The sequence below is a fragment of the Mytilus californianus genome, unplaced genomic scaffold, assembly GCF_021869535.1.
Source record: "Mytilus californianus isolate M0D057914Y unplaced genomic scaffold, xbMytCali1.0.p SCAF_1, whole genome shotgun sequence".
NCBI classification, from domain to species: Eukaryota; Metazoa; Mollusca; class Bivalvia; order Mytilida; family Mytilidae; genus Mytilus; species Mytilus californianus.
Window position 1 is genome coordinate 47708362 of NW_026262581.1, and position 7546 is coordinate 47715907.

At 29.4% G+C, this 7546-nt stretch overlaps 1 long non-coding RNA gene across 2 annotated transcripts; it reads left to right on the plus strand.

Moving 5' to 3' along the window:
• The first annotated feature begins 272 nt into the window (after positions 1-272).
• On the plus strand, positions 273-4456 carry LOC127704580 (uncharacterized). 2 transcript variants are annotated; one of them, XR_007983400.1, is made up of 5 exons: positions 273-651; positions 1275-1309; positions 2504-2576; positions 3106-3223; positions 4284-4456. It is a non-coding gene; the product is annotated as an uncharacterized LOC127704580 (long non-coding RNA). The 2 variants fall into 2 exon arrangements; XR_007983398.1 differs by lacking the exon at positions 273-651 and having other exon boundaries at positions 658-1309.
• Positions 4457-7546: the final 3090 nt, after the last annotated feature.

Consider the following 7546-nt stretch of genomic DNA (forward strand, 5'->3'; position numbering starts at 1 on the left):
ACTACATTACAATGTATCTTGAATGCATTTATTTAACTTAGTGTAATATTAACTTCAGGTTTGATAATATTAAAATGTTCTTCAGCATCAATTATCATAGTTTGCTCATAAACTATTGTCTTAATGCTGAAAAATCTGATTTATAGTACCCGGTAATAGATTGTTTAAACTTAATATAGACTCACATAAAAAAGCAACTGCTTGAACCCATATCAATGCAGCCTACGAAGAAAATGTGTGTGATGAAGAAAGAAGAAAAGGTACACATTTTATTTATTTTAAACATTTCTGCCCAATTCATAATGCAAAGCATTACATATTAAAGTATGTTATTTTTTTAGTTCAGAGTTCTTGTTTAATGCTATTCTTGGTATATATTTCCACTTTCACCGAATTAAGCCATCGTAGTATGAAACTTTTTTGTATTCAGAGATGTGTGTTAATATTTCCACTTTCACTGAAGCCATCGTAGTAGGAAACTTTTTTGTGTTCAGAGATATGGGATATATGCAATAGTTGATCATTTAATTAAATTCATGGTGATTATTGTTGCAGAGCACCTTTAATTTTCCTGTTTGTCCAGTGATGTGCTTAAAAGAAGACTTTTTGATAGATCATGTTATTTTGGCCATACTAAAAAAATAAAAAAAGGTTTGATTGATAATGTCATATATTACATGAAACTACAGCCTTCATTCAAACACTCGGCATCTTCCCAAAACAAAAATGAAACATTTGATAGATTAGCGATTCAAAGAACTCAAGGACTCAAGGACGTTGAACCGAAAAACAACTCATAACCAATAACTATCACGTAAGAAAATGCTTGTAAATATTTAAAAAGTGTGTACATGACATTTGAAAAAAAGAAAGCGTGTATTACACAATTGAATAGGTAACTATGGATACATGTACTTTTTATCATATAACCAATTGGAATGTTACACCATAATTTCCCAGTCAATCATATTCATGCAATTTTTTATTCACTCCTTGCAGTGTAATTCAAGAAATATCTCTTAATGTGAGAAATAGACAACATGCTATAAACATGAGAAAATAGATTTAATTTTCTAAGGCTTGACACATTTATAAAATGATCAACATAGAATAAAGAATGGAAACGGGTAATGTGTCAAAGAGACAACAACTCAACCAAAGAGTAGAAAACAGCCCAAGGCCACCAATGGGTCTTTAATGTGCACTATTATATGATTGTTATAAGCAAAAAATAAATAAGAATTTATGTTCTTATGCCTTCATTTATTTTGTAGGCAGAATTCAGACAGACAGAGATTCGTCATTTCAGGTTAGTTATATACATTCAGAATACATCACACCATTTGACAATATGGTAAATTACTTAAAGGATGTTTTCTACTCAGTTTCAAAATATCAAGCTTTTCAGAACAGTGGTAAATATTGATAGGAGATTAATAAACTCACTCACTCACTCACTCACTCACAACTAAAAGAGCTAAAATACTTAAAGGACTGTGTTGTTTATGCTTGTTTTTGAGATATAAGCTATTGAAAATTTTCAGGGAAAAATTCTCTCTTGAATTATGATATCTTTATCATTGACAAATCTTACTTCACAAACACTATTACAAAATGCTAGGATGCTAAAATTACAAGAATTTGATAAGATTTTTACAAATGGCTTCTCTCCGGCATAATAAAGATTTATGAAAAGAAAAATGAGTGAAGTGGCAAAAATAAATTTTGGTTTTCAAATGGACAGAACTAGAGGAATTCCAAAATCTGACAATAATTTAAAAACCTGACTAGCAAACATCTTTAATTAATATGGATTTAATTCTGCTGTATGGTGTTATTTATATTTGAACTTGGGGAAGATTTATAGAAAACAGGTGTTCAAATTGGTGTTGGTCCGAGGTCCATGACCTTCCATTTACTGGTTTGGACCTTCCCACCGGTAGTTAGTTACACCCGATGTACTTTAATATATTTGCAGTTTAAAAAAATTACAAAAACATATTGAGCAAAAATATGAAAATTTAGTATTAAAATGATCTTAATATATGCAACTATACTGAAAGGGAACTTATGTGGTTACTTACATTCTTTACCCTCGTGACGGGTTGACCTTTAAGTATAATTGGTCAAAGGTCAGGCTGGACCTTCCTTTGCCTAAAGTGAATTTGAACCCGTGGAATAAAAGGACATACAGGTATCAACAAGCATTTAATTCTTTTTTTATGCCCGCCGTAGTGGAGGGGTCATTAAGTTTTACCCTTGTCCGTTGGTACGTCCCAAAGTTAATTGGCTTCTGTTCTCTAACTTTAGTTTGCCTCAACCAAATGGTTCACTTTTACCGTTCTTCAGTTATGTCCCTTTATAACTTTATATGATGTGCAAGCGGGGGCATCATCTGTGTCCATCTGTGTCCCATGGACACATTCCCCATTTATTTTTAAATACATCATATATGTAGTGTGAGTGGTCAATTTCAATATAATTTGCTTTTTCTTTTTATTAGATACCAAATAAAGAAAATGCTGTTGAGGAACAGGGGAGTTTCTGTGATGAGAATGATACACAAAGAGCATTTGGTAGTGTATAATAGATGATATTTTGTTTTAATTGGATACAGTAAATAACAATATTTTTGTATACATTATTGTCACCATTTTCAATCTGACAACAGACTTGAATTTTAAATTAAGTTTAAAGAGGCATTACATGTATTTACATTTGCACAAACAAATATGTTGATAGGTTTGATTTCTTTCAAGAAAAATGCTATTTCTGCATATACTGCCTCTTTAAAAGTCTTACTTTTGAATATAGTTTATGTATAAATATATAAAAAAATCTTAAACATGGTGATTTGTGTTTGTAAAAAGTTCTTTTTATATTATATAAATTATTGCAGTTAATCATTCACTATTAATGTACTTTTAACATGTTTAAGCAATCTTTAGTTGTTGAAATTGTATTTTTTTCAAGATTTTTACCGTTTTTCATTTATCTGACTAAGTCAATCAAGTTAAAGAGTGTGTATATAATGCAACTGAAAACTCTTTATCTCTGTTCTGTATCTAATAATATAAATATATATCTATGTGTATATTGTTTCAGAGTGTAATGAAGTTGAGAGTAGTATTTTAACCAAAAGAACATCTGCCTTAACAACAGTGAAGGTTTTAGCGAGCAGGTGTTATTTGGTGATGTTGAAAGAAATCCAGGACCTACAATGGTATCAATCACCCCAAAAAAATGCTATGTTTGAGACTGAAATTTATTTAGGATTATTTGATCTGAAAAAAATACTTTTAATTTGAGACATATAAACTTAACTCATTGGCACTCATACCACAACTTCTTATATCTATTAACAACTTCATTAAAACCCATTTAATAATTCAGGCGTATTGGATAATGTTTAAATTCATCTTTACCATAATTTTCATGGAAATTTTATGTTTTATTGACCAATGGAAAATCTGGTTAGTACTCTGGTGAAGTAAGGCAGACTGGACATGCTGCTACAAACAGTTTCCATGGGATTAATTAAACATTTGATCAATTCAGAAATCGAATTATTTAAAGACCTGAACAAAAAATCAACTTTTACTGTCTTCTCAAATTATTTTTTTTTTTAGTTTTTTTTCCCTTTAATTTCAAAATAAGAAGAGACCTTACTGGTACAGTTTTAATTTTCCAGATCCAAAATAAAAAAAAATAAATAATTCTGATATAATTGTTACACTGTACTGTATGCTAATTCTATTGAAGATTATTGTTTAAAACCTCCTGCCATGATATAATCTTGTACTTTATCCATCTTATTATACACCCCACAAAGTTTTTGAGGTGATTAAATAATAGGTATCACCCTGTCTGTCTATCCGCCCATAAAAACAAAACAAATTGTCCTATCAAATCAATGTAATTATCTGCCCTTGATTTTAATAGTTTTTTTTTTCTAAAAAATTTAGATACGCTTAATCACACTTAATTTTTTGATAGTTTGATCTACCTTTCAAGCTAAAGATGTTCCAGTCGTATAATGAATTATACTTGATAAAATATTTTTAAACCAAAAAAGGTATTTTTTGCAACATGTCCAAACTGGAAGATCAGAAACGAAGACATCATTCCAAATTGAGTTTAATATATCAAAAGAAAAGCCAGGTCATCTTGTGGAAATGTGATCAAAACAGTTTAAACTTATTTTTTTTTCATTTAGAATGAATGTTTATTTCTATAATTGAACCAGATTTTGTGAATTTTACATGAAAGCCATTTCATTTTAGGTTTATCAAGACTAATCTTAGTGCTTGCCATACAAGTGTCAAAGAGTGAAGGGCAAGAACAATTTTAAAGAACAGAGAAGACTTGTTTTATTGCACTTAGTTTTGAGTTTTTGTTTTATATTTTACCACTATGATAGAGTAATGTAACATTCAGGAAATGTATTGTTCTGATATATCTGTTTTATAATTTCTCCTTTTCATATGCCCGTTTACGGGACGTATTATGGTATACCATTGACCGTCTGTCCGTCCGTCCGTCCGTAGTCAACATGTCGGACATTAACTCAAAAATGCCTTAACCAATATGCATGAAACTTTGGTGAATTGTTTATATCTATTCACGTGAGCTCCCTTTCATTTTTTATAAATTTTGGATTTACCGTTTCCGAGTTTTGTGGGTTTTATTCATTAAAAAAGGGGGAATTTTCCAGTTTTTGGACAATAACTCAAAAACAATTTCACCAATTTGCAAGAAACTTTGGTGAATTGTTTATTTCTATCGACATGAGCTCCCTTTTGATTTTTATAAATTTTAGACTAGACGTTTCTGATTTATGGGGTTTTATTCATTACAAAAAGGGGGATTTTCCAGTTTTCTGACAATAACTCAAAAATGCTTTCAGCATTTTTTATGAATCTTTGGTAAATTGTTTATATCTATTGTTGTAAGCTCCCTTTTGATTATTATAAATTTAAGATTTTACGTTTCCAAGTTATAAGATTTTATTCATAAAAAAGGGGTGATTTTCAAGTTTTTGGACAATATCCTTAAACTGCTTATAGCAGTTTTCATTAAACTTTGATGACTGATTTATATCTATTAAGATAACCTCCCTTTAGGTTTTTATAAATTTCTGATATAACATTGAGAAGTTATTGTTTGTTTATAGTCTGACAAAAGATTTACTAAGTATTGCTCAACAGCACAGTGTATTGCACAACAGCAAGAAATCTTTAATTGAATATAAATTTAATTCATATAACCAATTTCAAGTTCTTTGACTACATTTATTCAGAAACCTATAATATGTCAAATATTTAATTACAATCCAAATTCAGACCTGTATCAAGCTTGAATATTGTGTCTATTTTTGCCCCAGCTGTTCAGGGTTGGACCTCTGCGGGCGTATCCAGCTGCGCTCAGCGAAGCAGTTTATTAGAAATGTGTTAGATGTTTTTTTATACCTTTTCCTACTTGAGTACCATTGACAACTACTTTCTTTAATTTTTTTATTTCCTAATATTAAGATGTCATTCTTGAATACCTAATATTTTGTAGGTATGAACTGTTTTTTTTTCTTCTTGATATGTGTAGTATAAATCCCCCCCGCCCCAATTATGTTTAGTTTTGAAAAAAATATATATACCATAAGGACTGTCCACTATGGATGCCTCTCTAAATAAAGATAAGAGAATCTTGGCATACATTAAATACAAATTTCTAAAAAAAAAATTATGAAGACTCCATACAAAAAAACTTTGGAAAGTGTCACACCAGTGATTCTTTTTGTATAATTCAGGTTAGTTCTAAATCTCATTTTTCATTGGGGATTTTCTTCATTGTATAGAGGATGCATTTATCATCTAGTTTAATATACCTCACAATGTGATTTTTAAATGTTGTAAATACAGAAAAACATACATAATGATTATGATATGCTAATACTTCATTATTGCAAATAATTTTACTTTAAATACTTCATTATTACAAATAATTTTACTTTAAATTATAATGAATATTTAAACTGGAATTGACTATTCACATTTTATGCTCGTTGATTGTTGACATTATGTGTTGAAAAACAGAAAGAAGTCAAAGGACTAAGAGTTACAAGACAGAAAGTCAAAAAATCACAATTTATTAATTTACAATTATTTAAATGTATAAAAGGAAATGCATTAAATATTGTCTCTTTCTAAGATAAATTGCTTGTGCATTATTAATTTTTGAAAATGGTAAATTTGTTAATAATGTGTTTGGTCTATAAATTATAAAACATTAAAATGTCAATTGAATTAGTCTTCCTATTAAAAAAAAAATCTCTCAAAACCACATAGTGACCTCTTGCTCTATATTTTTTAATTGGTTACTTTTTTGTCTATTTTGTTTTATACCATAATATTATGCATGATAAATATAAATTGTGCTTTATGCATGTCACTAATGTATAGATAATTTTCTTTAAATGTTGTGTAAACTTTATTTAGGTATTTATGGTAATGTATTCATTTACCTATATACAAATTTAGAAAAATTAAAAGTTTTATAATAAAGAACAAAACTAATTAAAACATTTTTTGATTGATTTTTTATCCAATATGTATATTAAAAGGAAAGCTGTTCCAATAATAGATATGGCGTTTAAATATAACTTGCATGATATAGAAAATAAAACTGCAAAAGATAGAAAACAAGAGAGAAAATTGCTTCAAGAGGGTTGTACTGTCATATTCAAATTCACATTTCCTGTTTACAGAAGGAATGCAATATAAAGCCTGCATTGGACTTAGTATTGTAGCTAAGCATGTTTGAAATGATTTTTTATTAAATGATGACTACTATTTTAACTAAGTAAAACTAGATCAGGGTACAATCTGTGTGAATTATGTGGGTTTCTTAGAAAGGGTCTACATGTATACATGTATGTATTGTCAGTGATTCTTAGATATTCTCAGTATGTTATGTCTAGTTCCAAGATCTAGTCTGAATGTATTTTTCCAATATTCAAACATGCAGCGTGTATGCTGTTTCTGTGGTTCTTAGATACAGTCTATGCAATATGTAATGGTTTTAAATTATGATACATGGCTTTATCATGTTACAGGATCATTTTTCTTAAAACACCTTTCATTTCAGTTTTTGTCTGTATAAAGCTTTATATTTCAAAAGTTAGAAGACCTAGATGCTGCAGATACCATATGTTACGAAATTTCCCTCTGTCAAATGTCCATTGTCCTCAGCCTCATTTTCATGGTTCAGCATCTGCTTAAAGAAAAACAATGTTTGTCATGTGAATTTCTTACATACTATGAGTAATAGGATAACTTTATTTGGTATATGGGTTCCTTGCAATGTCTACATTTCAGTCAGACAGGGTTCTTCTGACCTTGACCTCATTTTATGTTAAAGTTATGTGATCTGATCCATTTCTAAAATACTGGAAGCATTATGTCAATTATAGGTTGTGTATGTAATGATTGTAAGGGGTACATGTCAGTCCGGCAGGTTTCATCTGACCTTGATCTAATTTTCATGATTCACT